Source organism: Pteropus medius, unplaced genomic scaffold, assembly GCF_902729225.1.
Source record: "Pteropus medius unplaced genomic scaffold, Ma_sr-lr_union100, whole genome shotgun sequence".
Lineage (NCBI taxonomy): Eukaryota > Metazoa > Chordata > Mammalia > Chiroptera > Pteropodidae > Pteropus > Pteropus medius.
In genome coordinates, this window is record NW_024340698.1 from 6,864,183 (window position 1) to 6,877,445 (window position 13,263).

General features: G+C 36.0%; 1 non-coding gene across 1 annotated transcript; it reads left to right on the top strand.

The window, feature by feature from the left end:
* Positions 1-1,189: 1,189 nt before the first annotated feature.
* On the top strand, positions 1,190-1,296 carry LOC120613232 (U6 spliceosomal RNA). The gene has a single exon (XR_005655624.1). It is a non-coding gene; the product is annotated as a U6 spliceosomal RNA (small nuclear RNA).
* Positions 1,297-13,263: the final 11,967 nt, after the last annotated feature.

The window sequence follows — 13,263 nt, forward strand, 5'->3', positions numbered from 1 at the left end:
GAAAGGTTAATGTGTCTATATTTAGACTGAAGTGCTGATGGGCGAGTACAACCTCTTTTTTCACAGGCAAGCGTAAGTGGGGTCATTGGTAATTTTAATAATTGAGTGCTTGCGATAGGTACTGCTTTACATACATTAATTTATTCAATCAACTTAACGAACTAGTTAGGTAAGCATTTTATTAATCCCAATCAACAGGTGAGAAAACTGAAGCACAGAGATGTGTAGTGACGTACCCAAAATTATACAGTAAGGGAAATGACAGCGGTTGAATAAAAACAGAGCCCTATCCAACCTCAAAATCCATGCTCTCAGTTACTACCTACTCCAAGAGACTTGAAAGAAAGACAATTGTCAAGGACAAGAGTTAACGGTTTTAGGCTTGATTTAATTAATAAAGTTTGATGTTTTCCTTTTAGGAGATAAAGGAAATGAATTCAATAAATGGAATATGCCATGTTCATAGATAGAAACCCTCAAATTATAAGGATATAAATTCTTCTAGAATCAGTTTGTTATTATTTAGCACCACAGTAAAAGTAACTCTAGAGATGCAGAGAATCTAGTTTATGAAAGGAAAATCTTTGGGCATTTTTTATTAATATATTTTACTTGACACTCTTAAGAGAGATACCTCAAGGAACAATAGAAGAGTCTTCTCCAAACCCCGTCCAAAGTATAAAGAGTTCTATAGTGCTAGTTTCTCCCTTGGTAACTCCATGCCAGAGCTCATCAGAACAAAAGAAGACTCTTGTACTTGGGTCTTTTAGGGCCCTCACCCACATCTCAGCTCCTTTCTCTCTATGAGACAAAAATATAATCCAACAGCCCATTTTTTTTGCTTTCTTTCATCTTTTCTCAAGACTTTCTCTCCTCAAGACTCATTCTCCCCTTTTTTAAATCACTTCTAACATTCCCACCCCTTTTTTTTCTTTATAAGCCTGTTGCTTTTATACTGATGGCTGCCATAGAAGCTCATTGAATCACCCCAAAACAGTCATTCCCCTTGCACACTCTGGGCTTCTGTGAGAATGGAAGGGGTTCACAAATAAAACACACAGAGCATTAAAACCAGGGGCCATCCCAGTGATCACGGATGTAATCCTGGAATTGGCTGAGGAATATAGAGAGATCTAACCATTCTCCACTGGGCAGTCTGAAAAAAAAAGAGCAAAAGTAACCTTCACTTGTGCTTGCTTCGGCAGCACATATACTAAAATTGGAATGGTACAGAGAAGATTAGCATGGCACCTGCATAAGGATGACACACAAATTTGTGAAGGGTTCTATATTTTTTATAAACTATATAAATGTCTAACCAATGTACTGCATACTTGAAACTAATAATAAAATAAAATAAAGTAGTCTTTACTCAAGGAGGAGCCCCAAGGGGCACAAAATAAATTCTCACATATGAAACACAGGATAATAATAAAAATAATTACAAGAAAAGAAAACAATTGGCCTTTGTGCATTGTCAAAATCCTGCTCTAGCTCTTTTCACATGGCCTGAGAAAGATCATGTAGTGTAGTGGTTAAGAGCATGGACTCAGCACCAAACTATATAGACTAAAAACCAGGCTTTTCCACTTATTGCCTAGGTAACTTTGGATAAGTTACTTCACCACTCTCTACCTTAGTTTCCTATTTGTAAAATGGGGTAATAATAGTCACTACCTCACAGAATTACTGTGAGGATTAAATGAAACAATATATGTAAGGTGACTGATACACTGCTAGCAATTATTATATCTTAATAAACTCAGCCTCCTCTACTGGAACCCTACGGTTACTTCTTTCATGTTTTTCTGTGCTGATCTAATTGCTTATTCTTTTGTTACAGGCAGTTTTACTGTTTATTCCCTCCCCACTTTCCTCATTCTTTGACTTTTTATATTGCCTCTTCAAACATCTCCTTCCTTCAAAATGCCCTTTTGTAAGCTGCTGTTAAAGAACCAGAGTATCAAGGCTCAGTATTCTTCCCAATCCCAAGACCCAAGATTGCTTTCTCTTCCAGGGGCTCCAGCACTATTAATGAAAAATAGCCAAATCTAGGACGCAGGGCTTGTTCTTTGGAGATTCTCAGATGTAAAACAACAGCTGTTCCATCACAAATGTTGTTTTTGAGAAATCTAAACTGTTCAGATTAGACCCATGCCAAAAAGAATGCTTTCAGACCACCGAGTATGTCCTAATTAATTTTTAGGCTGAGTCTAACTTAATCAGTCACCTGGAGATTTCTACAAATCTTCATTTACCTTATTTTATACATCTTTGCCATCGTCTCTCAAACTTCCCACATCTTCATGACAGCTACCACTACATACAGATGCCATCTGTTACTCAAGTTTCTTCCATAATGTCTTTTAACATTTGCTTTTGTATTTGTCCTTTGTTTTCAACTCCTCCCAAGTCCCTAGGCACATAAAAATAGCCAATCTGACTAAAAAAAATCAAATATTATGAACAGTTGAAGAAAATACACCAAGCCATTCAAGTTAAACAAGTTCCTTAAACCTAATGCAATATTCACAACATTGCCTAGGTCACTGAGCATGAGATAACAAAACTAATATAAGACAAAACAAGAAACCCATTCCTCTCAGAATAAAGATTCATGGATATAGCTGCAATCCAGGTACAGGAACAGCATATTTCAATGACAGTTCCATGTTCATATTACATTCTGGATATTACCCAATATCATTACAAGTCATTCTCAGCCATCCTTGGCAAAACCTTAGGATCAATTCCAGATAAAACAGGAAGAAGCACACTAAGTTGTGGACAAGCAATCTTTTGGCATCTCTCAGTAAAATCCACTGCAACCTGGGAGCAAGCATTTTAATTGTTAGCATTAATCATTAAGCACTCCATGATTAGACTGTGAGCTCCATGAGGACAGGGATTTTGTTCTGTTTTATCTAATGTTGTGCTCTGAGAACCTAGCATACTTAGGACACATTCGACAAATATTTGTTGAATGAGTGAATAATGGCATCCTCAATTTTACAGTATGGGATGCTGCACCCTCCCTGGCATTAACCTCCACAAAAATTAAGATGAAATACTTCTTGAAAAATTTTAAATCCCAAAATTTAGCTGAGTAAATTGATACTGATTTATTTCCAAAAAAGTAAAATCACTCTTTAAACAAATCCCCAGACCAAGAAAGAATTTTTAGATATCTACTAACATATCTAAAATTATATTCCTCATTGTAATGGATCATTCCTCAAAGATAATGTATCAAATTTGATAAATTCCTAATCTAAATCCCAACATGTTTGCTAAGACATTTAAGAAAAATGACTCAGAAATTCATTTGGAAAAATAAACAACTTAACAATGTCAAAGAATATTTTGCAAAGGAAGAAAAAGGGTAACAATATATGAAAATTGGAACACATTATAAAATAATATAATCTAAACAATATGGTACTGAAGTAAAATAAAAAAATAAAGAGAAGCAGCAAAAACGGAAAGGAATCCAGGAATAAATCACTTATATATAAGAATTTACTATGTCTTATAAGGTAAGCACCATCAAGCATGGGGAAAGAAATATTAATAGTGTTAGGATCAATAAATCCACTTTGGGGGAAAAATCGGTTTGGATACATGCTTTATATTATGCACCATAAATTCTGGATGGATAAAAATATTAAGTATTTGAAATGGCGTTAATTAAAAACAGAAAGGATCTAGAAGAGAACATATGGTACATCTTTGGAAAAAATATATTTCAGGAAAAGAATTTAAAAGTAAATAATAAATGTTCATGATGGGACTGTTTAAACAAGTAAACTTCTGGACAACAAAATCAAAAATACCTATGATAATCTACAAAGATCTATGTAATTTGGATTGCTGGTTCCTCTCTGACCTCACATTTCTCACTACTAACTCTGCTGCAACCATGCTAGACTCCTTGGAAATACCATGCACAATCTTTCTTCTGGGCATTTGCACTTGCTTTTTCTTTTCCTTACCTGGAAGTCTTTCCCCCCAGATATAAACATGCTCATATGTACCTTATCGTATATGAAATAGCAATACCCTGAAAGAGTTGAAAAATGAAATAGCAAACTTGGGAAGTAGAGTCGACCAAATGGAGAAAAGGATCGGTGATATCGAAGACAGAAATCTAGAAATAAATCAGAAGGAAGAAGAGAGAAACCAAAGAATGAAAAATAATGAAAGAGAAATAGAACTAGCTGATACCATCAGGAGAGGAATAATGGGCATTATCAAGAATAATGGGCATTAGCGAAGCCAAGAAAAGGAGCAGGGACTAGAAAGCATTTTCAGACAAAGAGTTGACGAGAATTCCCCAAATCTAAGGCATGAGCTGGAGCTTGGAATTCAAGAAGTCAACAGAACACCCAATTATCTCAACCCAAAAAGGCCTTCACCAAGACACATTGTAGTAAAATTATCAAAAAACAACCACAAAGACAGAATTCTCAGGGCTGCCAGGGAGAAGAAAACGGTAACTCATAAAGGAAAACCCATTAGATTATCCTCGGACTTCTCAGCGCAAACCTTACGAGCCAGAAAGGAATGGAATCAAATATTTAAACTATTAAGTGAAAGGAACTACTAGCCAAGAATAATGTATCCAGCTAAGCTCTCCTTTAGATATGAAGGAGAAATTAAGACCTTTCTGAACATACAAAACTGGAGGGACTTCTCCACTACGAGGCCTGCAATACAGGAAATACTCACGAAAGGGGTCAGCTCAATGAAAACAAAATGACAAAAAAAAATACATAATTAGGAGTAAAGTGACTACCAGGCAAATCGAAGCAGAGGAGTGCAACCCTTACTAAGAACAGGGCATTATAAGCTTAAACGATAAGAAGAGAATTGTTATCACAAGATAATAATGAACGTTCAGCATACATAGGGACAAATTGAGATCACAATGACTGCAAAGGGGAGGTTTCAAAGATCCAAATTCGCAAAGGGAAATGGAGAGGAGGCACACACAGAAGAAAGCGGACGACTATATACATATAACTGTCCTTTACATATTCGTAATGGTAACCACACACCAAAGATTCAGAACTGAAGTACATAACATAAAACAAGAAGCATCAGAGGCAAAACCCACAAAAGCCAACAAAAATAAAGAAAACAGAAGCACAAGGAAAGCAAACGATGAAAACACTGGGCTACCGGAAAGCAAAAGATAAAATGTCTCCAAGAAGACCTCATATTTCAATAATCACCCTAAATGTAAATGGACTGAACTCACCAATAAAAAGGCGCGGAGTTGCAGAATGGATCACAAAACAAAACCCAACCATATGCTGCCTCCTGGAGACACATCTCTGCTCCAAAGGCAAATATGGACTCAGCGCGAAAGGGTGGAAAATGATATTTCAAGCACATGGCATTCAGAGAAAAGAGGGAGTAGCGGGACTAATATTGGATGAAATAGACTTCAAAATAGAAAAGGTAAAGAAAGATACTGAGGGACACTTCATACGGCTACAGGACATAACACTTATTAATATCTATGTTCCCAATCAGGGAGCCCCAAAACATATAAAGCAATTACTAACAAAACTAAAGAGAGAAACAGACCAAAACGCTATTGTAGTAGGGCACCTAAAAGCCCCACTGTTGGATATGGACAGATCATCCAAACAGAAAGTCAATAAGAAAATAACACCCTTACATGATACATTAGACCAACTGAACATAAGTGACATTTACAGAGCCTTTCATCCCAGAAGAGCTGCTTATACATTCTTCCCTAGTGCACATGGAACATTCTCAAGGATTGACCACATACTGGGGCACAGAGATAGCCTCAACAAATATAAGAGGGTTGAAATCATACCAACAGTATTCTCTGATCATAATACTTTGAAGCTGGAGATCAACCCTAAAATGAAAGCAGGGAGAACCACAAATACAAGGAGATTAAACAACATGCTACTGAAGAATGACTGGGTCAGAGAAGAAATAAAAGGAGAGATCGAGAGATACATAGAAACGAATGATATTGATAGTACAACATATCAAACCTTGTGGGACACGGCAAAAGCGGTAATAAGAGGAAAGTTCATATCATTACAGGCCTATGTCAAGAAACAAGAACAAGCCCAAATAAACAACCTAATGCTTTATCTTAAAAAACTAGAAAAGGAAGAACAAATGAAGCCTAAAATTAGCAGAAAGGAAGAAATAATCAAAATTAGAGCAGAAATAAATGAAATTGAAAACAACAACAACAAAAAAAAGATAGAAAAAAATAAATTCAACAAAGAGCTGATTCTTTGAGAAGGTTAATAAAATTGACAAACTCTTAGCTAGACACACTAAAGAAAAAAGAAAAAGGACACAAATAAACAAAATAAGAGATAAAGTGGGGAAATTATGACTGACATCACAGAAACACAAAGGATCATACAAGAATACTATGAAAAAACATATAACACCAAATTTAACAACCTAGAAGAAATGGACCAATACTTAAAACAATAAATCCTTCCTAGATTCAATCAATAAGAACTGGAAAATTTAAATAGACTGATCAGCAGTATGGAAATTGAGATAATCATCAAAAACCTATGAAAAAGTAAAAGTCCAGGACCAGATGGCTTCACCAGTGAATTCTACCAAACCTTTAAAGAAGATTTAATACTTATTCTCCTCAAACTCTTCCAAAAAATCAAAGAGGAGGCAATACTTCCCAACATTTTATGAGGCCAATATTACTCTGATACCAAAACCTGGCAAGGATAACACACAAAAAAGAAAACTACAGACCAATATCTCTTATGAACACAGATGCAAAAATCCTAAATAAGATACTAGCAAACCGAATTCAGCAACATATTAAAAAGATTATGCATCACGATCAAGTGGGCTTCATCTCAGAGGCACAGGGATGGTTTGACATACTCAAATCAATTAATGTGATACATCACATAAACAAATTAAAAAATAAGAATCATATGATCATATCAATAGATGCAAAAAAAGCCTTTGACAAGATACAGCATCCATTTATGATCAAAGCACTTAACAAAATCGATATAGAAGGAAAATACCTTAACATAATAAAGGTCATCTATGACAAACCCTCAACCAACATTATACGTAATGGTGAAAACCTAAAAACCTTCCCTCTAAGATCAAGAACAAGGCAAGTCTGTCCATCATCGCCACCGTTATTCAATATAATATTGAAAGTCCTAACGAGTGCTATCAGACAAGAGAAAGATGTAAAAGGCATCCAGATAGGAAACAAAGAAGTCAAACTGTCGCTATTTGAGGATAATATGATTCTCTATACAGAAAACCCTAAGGACTCTACAAGAACACTACTAGAAACAGTAAGCAAACACAGTAAAGTCTCTGGATACAAAATTAACGTTTAAAAATCCATAGCTTTCCTATACTTTAATAATGAAATGTCAGAAAAAGAAGTGGAAAAATTAATTCCTTTTGCAATTGCAACAAAAAGAATAAAATACCTAGGAATAAATTTAACGAAACAAGTGAGGGACCTAGATAATGAAAACTATAAGACCCTATTAAAAGAAATCGAAAAAGATACAAAGAAATGGAAAGATATTCTGCGTTCTTAGATTTGAAGAATCAACATAGTTAAAATGACCATATTACCTAAAGCATTATACAGATTTAAAGCAATCCCCATTGAAATCTCATTGGCCTTTTTTAAAGAAATAGAAAAAAAAATCATCAGCTTTGTGTGGAAACACCAAAGACCCCAAATTGCCGAAGCCATCCTGAGGGAAAAAAAAACTAGGCTGGAGGCATCACTCTGCCCAACTTCAAATTATACTACAAAGCGACAGTAATCAAAACGGCATGGTATTGGAAGCAACACAGACACATGGACCAGTGGAACAGAATCGAGAGTCCAGAAGTAAACCCATATTTATATGGGCAAATAATTTTCGACAAAGAAGCCAAAAACATACAGTGGAGAAAGAAAGTCTCTTCAATAAATGGTGCTGGGTAAACTGGAAGGCCACCTGTAAAAGAATGAAACTAGACTGTTATCTATCACCACACACCAAAATTAACTCAGAATGGATTAAGGACCTAAATAAAGACCTGAAACAATAAAATGCATAGAAGAAAACATAGGAACTAAAGTCAAGGACCTTGGACTTAAGGAGGATTTTATAAATTTGATCTCAAAAGCAAGGGAAGTAAAAGCTAAAATAAATGAATGGGACTACATCAAACTAAAAAGCTTCTGCTCAGCAAAAGAAATTGCCAACAAGGTGAAGAGAGAACCATCTGAATGGGAAAATATATTTACAAGCAACACCACTGATAAGGGCCTAATATCCAAAATATACAAAGAACTCATACGACTCAATAACAACAACAACAACAACAACAACAACAAAAAGCTATCCAATCAAAAAATGGGCAGAGGACCTGAACTGACACTTCTCCCTAGAGGACATACAAATCACCAACAAATATATGACAGGGTGGTCAACATTGCAAACTATTAGGAAAATGCAAATCAAAACCACAATGAGATACCATCTTGCACCTGTTAGAATAGCTATAATCAATGGGACAAGTAATAACAAGTGTTGGAGAGGATAAGGAGAAAACGGAACCCTCATACACTGCTAGTGGGACTGCAAATTGGTACAGCCACTATGGAAACCAGTATGTTGGTTCCTCAAAAAACTAAGAATTGATCTACCATATGATCCATCAATCCCTCTACTGGGCATTTACCCCATAGACTTGAAAACCCATATCCGAAAAGATATTTGCACACTGATGTTCATAGCAGCATTATTCACAGTGGCCAGGACATGGAAGCAACTGAAGTGTCCTACGATAGATGACTGGCTAAAGAAGCGGTGGTAGATATATACAATGGAATATTACTCAGCTATAAGAAGAGATGAAATACTGCCACTTGAGACAACATGGATGAACCTCGAGATAATCATGCTAAGCGAAATAAGCCAGACAGAAAAAGTTGAAAATCACATGATATCACTTATATGCAAGATATAAACCTAAAAGCAACAAATAAGCAGGATAAACAGACTCATCACATGGACTATAGGCTAGTGGTTACAAGAGGACTATAGACTAGTGGTTACTAGTGGGGTGGGGGAGGAGGAGGGAGATAGACGGGGTAAAGGGGGTCAAATATAGGGTTTAGGGAGAGGGTGATATGAGTAAAGGGGATCAAATATATGGTAGCTGAAGGAAACTAGACTTTGGGTGGTAAACACACAATAGAATATACAGATGTCAAATGATAATGTACGCCTGAAAATTATATAATTGTATTAACCAATGTTACCCTTATAAACTTAATTTTAAGATATCGATATCAGGACCCTCAACAGATGCGAGTGTGGGAGGTAATAGAATGAAGATGTTTTTTGACCAGAACTTGTTGAACAGATCTCTCAGCTTCTTATCATGTAGCTCTTTCACATTGGGGGACACTGCCATCCCTCTGATTTCTTCTAATAACTTATATTCAAATTTTACTTTTTGCTCCTTCAAAGGTCTTGTTTTTTTCTTTCCACTAATTAGATCCTCATATATTCTCATAGTTTCTACTATAAGTTCCTCTTTAAGATTCTTCAAATCATCTTCAAATTTTCCTTTCCTCTGAGACAAGATATCTTTATCTCTTTTTGAAAATATCTTTCAAAATCTTGCTTAATGGCTTCATGTTCTTGCACAATTCATTGTCAATAGGGTTTTTCTTGATCTCCACAACTTCTCCATTCTGAATCTGATTTCCTTTGGTTCAAAGAGTTTCTGTTACTATATAAATTAGGATAAATACTCAAAAAGCTTGTCAGATCTTCACCTACCTTTTCTCTTCCTCTGTTGCATTGATTTCTATAATGAGCATTTTTGTAACTCAGATAATTAAACCCAACCAATTAAACACTACAGTCTTCATCTTTTCTGGAATTTTTAGAATTAGTATATGCTTACGCAAATAAATCTCCAAACTAATAGTTCGTCAAAAATTTAAATTGAATAGTTGTTAGAAATAACACAAAACATGTAATTCACTTTTTTGATTAACCAACATCTCAAATAATACAAAATCATAGAGAAAAGAAAAATAAAAAGGAATGTTTATGAAAAAATAGTAAAATGATAGAAGATATCTTTATTTTGCCAATTTTTAAAAAGAATATTTTCAATATTCTTTAGTATTATTTTGCTACATCTTTAAAATAGATGTTCTTTAAAATAGATGTTCTTTATCATGTTATCCTTATCATTTTCATGTATATCCTTATCATATTTATTCTCTCATTTCTAATTTTGCAGAATATGTATTAAATGTTATGTTTTGCTTTTTTTGGATATCTCTTGGAAATGATTCTTGAGCCAGCCATCTGGCAAACATTTATTAAACTTCTACTATGTGTCAGATACTGTGCAAGGGTGCTGGAGAGACAAAGATGAATAGCTTCACAGACTAGAAGGAGAAGATGCCAACCATTACAGTATAGCATAATAAATGCTAAAAAGCAGACTTAGAGTGCAGTTTAGCCCAGAGTGCCTCAACTGATGCATCTGAGAGATTGGGTCTGGATTGCAGGCAGAACTGATATTCAGCTGGTACACACTAAAACAATTAGACAATTTAAAGTACTAAGATATTTCTATAGTAAATCACTGTTGCCCTAAACACCCTGAATGCTTTCTTACTGATCCAGCCAATCCCTGGGACCTGCCCCCCACCAGATAGCCACAGAATCCATCAACTAAGGGGTAATACCTGGTACAGTATGGAGCCACCAAGACCCTGATCTAATGTTACTTCGCAGCATTAATTATACATTCTGATTGGTCTATCCCTGTGCCTTATCGCTTGATAAATACTGAATAGCACCCTTGATTATAGATGCACCAATATATCTATCCCTTCAGCTCTCAAGGTAGCCAGTGGGCTTGGGACAGCCAGAAATACCTTCCCCTTTCCTCCAGCTAAGAACAAACTTATTTGCATACCCCAGTGGCCCATTCAAATATTTTTATTTTCTGTGTATGCCATGAAAAAGTTGGGAAGCACTGATTTAAGCTACAGATAATATTATACTAATGGATGGTCTTAGGGTGAACTACTCTTGCTTTCCTATAATCAATCCTTTGTGATTGTGACATTTCACTCCTTTTAACCTTTGCTAAATTATATTTGCTAGTGTCTTAGCTAAAATTTGTATACCTATATTCAGAGTTTCTATTGGTCTCTGATTTTTGTGTTTTATTTTATCTTTATCAGATTTGAGGATCAGGATCATATTTATTTCATGGAACGAATTAAGTACATCCTAATCTTTTCTGTTTTCTTCCCTAAAGATTCGAAACTACTAATCATTAGGTTTAGGGACTTTGTGAGACAGTTTCTCAATTTGTTCCTCAGTTATTAATTTTTTTTCAGATTTTCTTTTTATTGTAGTATGAATTTTAATATTATATGTTTTGTAGAGAAAAAGCATCTATTGCATTATATTTTAAAAAATTATTAGCATACAATTATGCAAAACATTTCCTTACAATTAAAGATAGTGTTTGTACTGGTTGTTATATCTCCTTTCTCATTTCTAATTTTATGTGTGTTTTTTTATATAAGTTTGCCAGTGGTTTATCTACTTTATTAGCTCTTTCAAGCATCCAGCTCTTGAATTTATTTAATTCCGCTATTTTTGTATACTCAATTTTTTTTGCTTTTATCTTTAATATTTCCTTTCTCCTATTTTTCTGTGCAAATTTTTGCTTTTTAAAAAATGCTAAGCTCAATGTTTAGTTTAGTTTATTGGCCTTAAATTTTAATAGTGAGAGATAAAGACGATGCCATTGTACATTTGTCAAAAGTCTCTTTCTCTAAGCTAGATAGATATTGGAGGAAATGGAAAATGAGGACTGCTAGGAGCCTAAAATCAGAAAGTTGAATATAGCGATGAATGTTTTCTCACAATAAACCCTGAGCATCAACATTTTCCCAAAAGTGTTTCTCCACAGTGGGGCAGTAGGGAGTAAGAAGTGCTGGACATAGATTTCAGGAAAAGGTACTCTGCTGTGCTCTGAAACCTGTGCCTATTTTATGCTGAGAGCCCTCCACCCAGCCTGTCTACTGTTGGTGCAGAGGCTGTACTTATTCTTCTTGTTTGCTGGTGTTGGCTTTTTCTTAGTCTTGCTTTCCTACCTGTTCGCCATAGTAGTTAGGAAGTTGAGCTCTCCAGACTGCTGTTTCAGCCAAGATAAAATTGCCTGACTCCCTCCAGGGATCTGGCAGGAGAAACATTTGAGCGTCGAGCTCAAGTTTGGATGCAGCTGCTGTCACTGTCACCACTGCTCCCTCCTCTTATCCGACTCAAGGGTTTTTGCATTAGAAACTCAAGGTACAGATTGGCTGTCTCATGGACCCAGGAGGAGTTGAAGGAGATGGCTTGCATGCTTTAAATTGTTTTAGAGATGTGTGTGGAGGAGGAGGAGGAAGAAAAGAAAAAGGGTGAAAAATAAGAGTAGGCTGCAAAGAAAGATATTCTCAGGGAAAAGAGGAACCAGGTGCAGACGAAGCCCATCTTTCCTTCTCAGAACCCAGGGATGACTGCCTCTAAATATTCCCCTTCGAAAACCTAATTCTTCTACCCTGGCTCTTGTTATGAATCAGTAGGGGGCAGCAGCCATGATCCTAAGTGCACATACAATAGGAGGTGCCCAGGCCTACAAATCCCTATAAAGATCTGACATCCACCATTTACCCCTTTGTTCTCTGTGCCCCACCCACACTAGTCCTCTTTTCCATCCTTCAGTGTGCCAAACACTTTCTACCTCCTGGACTTCGTATGTTCTGGTCCCTCTGCCTAACACACACTTACCCTGGCTTCTCTCATGGCTGGCTCTCTCGTCATTGACATCTCAGCTCAAATGAATTGCCATCTACTTAGAGAGGCCTTCCCTGACTGCCTTAGCCTCACAAAACAGTACTCACTCTCACCCTCAAGCTACTCTTAATCCCATTTTCTTGCTTTATTTTCTTCAAAGAAAATCTTGTTTGTTTACTTGTCTTTTTCACCTAAATGTAAGCTCCACTAGGCTAAAGATCTTACTGCCTTGTTCACTGCTGTATGCCCAAGCGCCTGTAACCAGAATGTAACATATAGTACACACTCAATAGACTTGTTTTGAAGGAATGAATAAAGCAATGTGCCAAGCACTATGCTAGGTGCTGGTGGTACAAACTCAGAGGGAGCT